The sequence below is a fragment of the Cebus imitator genome, unplaced genomic scaffold (genome assembly GCF_001604975.1).
Source record: "Cebus imitator isolate Cc_AM_T3 unplaced genomic scaffold, Cebus_imitator-1.0 Scaffold628, whole genome shotgun sequence".
Lineage (NCBI taxonomy): Eukaryota > Metazoa > Chordata > Mammalia > Primates > Cebidae > Cebus > Cebus imitator.
The window spans coordinates 479,789-481,237 of record NW_016107943.1 but is presented as its reverse complement, the minus strand read 5'-3'; the positions used below and the strand labels follow the sequence as shown (position 1 = coordinate 481,237).

General features: G+C 44.6%; 1 protein-coding gene across 1 annotated transcript in view; it reads left to right on the top strand.

Annotated features, from left to right (window-relative positions):
- The first annotated feature begins 352 nt into the window (after positions 1-352).
- FASTKD1 (FAST kinase domains 1) overlaps positions 353-1,449 on the top strand; it is a 50,521-nt gene continuing 49,424 nt past the window's right edge. The window contains exon 1 of the mRNA XM_037734496.1: positions 353-605. The gene's annotated coding sequence lies outside the window, so the exon portion shown is untranslated. The remainder of the gene's footprint in view (positions 606-1,449) is intronic.

Here is a 1,449-nt window from a genome sequence, read left to right as displayed (position 1 = left end):
ACCTATCCACGACATAAGTGCAAAAATTGAGAGTAAGAGTTTGCATACTTTCAAAGCTACTTGACAGTTATTTCATATATGCTAAAAATAATAAAAATCTGTACGTGCCTTTTCCATGTTTACATTTTTAAATTTCATTTTCCTAAATATATTTTTGTGTGTATTATAAAAGTAGTAGTCTTCCAAGGACTAGGAGAAAAACCTCACATAGTAGAAAATCACCTAAACGACCTACATCTTCAACATCTTAAGCCATGTAAAGCGTCCCAGAATGAGGAACTACAATGCCCAGAATGCCCCCAAAATACGTGAGCGACGTCTATTTCAGCCACCTCGCCGCGGCGCCCCCTGGGATATGTAGTGCGTGACTTCCGCAGTGCACGCTGCCCTCACCCGACATTTTTTCCTGGTTTGGGGGCAAGCTCTAGCGTGGGAAAGGTGATGTCTCTCGAGGAAAGGCAGTAAACCCTGGGATATGAGGGTTGGGCGAGACCACCGAGCCTGCTGCGTTCCATTTTGGGACAAGGAATAACCTTGACTTCTGAGTTTTCATAACCCCAGGATCCTCCAGAAGAGTTACGGCGCGCTGAGGGAAAACCTTGCTGGCAAGTCGGGACTGGGTCGCTGCCGCGGTTTTTCTTTTCTCACCCAGCAGGTTTTTAAACTGGGGACATAGGGTTCGGTTGAGATACAGAAACTTCCTTCCGGTTACTGGGTTCTGTGAAGTGCCTACGATCTAGGGCAGGGCTGAGACCACATTCATTCACTCATTTGTTCAGCTCTCCTGTATCCCCGGCGCAGAGGGTACTCCCCTTAAGAGTCCCAAGATCCTGCCTGTAGTTAAGTTCCTTCCCCAAGGTCATTAAGGTGGGACAAAGCTTGGGACTCGACACCTTTCTATGCTAACCACTGAGCTGCCTCCACTTTGAGCAGCTCAGTGGATGGATAGTATCTTGAGGATACTTTTGATTGCGCAGGATTTTCTTGTGCGGGTGTGTGACCCAGGTCAGCCTGGGTCAGGATGCTGTACTGCTTGCTACAAAATAGCCTGTACTGTCGCGTCTTTTTTTCTTGTAACAGAAAGGTTGGCATAGCCATAGAGAGGGGTCTGAAGCGGACGTTTAGTGATACAGTGTTGATTTGTTGGTGTAATGAGGCTGTTCAAGTAGAAAGAACTGGGTTGTAGTCAGTCCCAGCTTCACTAGTGCTAGACCAACTTTTAAAACCTTTTGAACCTATTTTTCCTTATCTGTAAAATGGAAATAATATCTACCTGGAAGGTTAGTTGAGGGAATTTAATGAGATAATGTGTTTCAAACGTTCTTTGTAAATGGTAACATGTTGCAGAAGTATTAAATTATATGACTTTAGTCCTCGCTTTTCTTTTTCTTTTTCTTCTTCTTTTTTTTGGGTTCAAGCGATTCTTCTCTCTCAGCCTCCTGAGTAGCT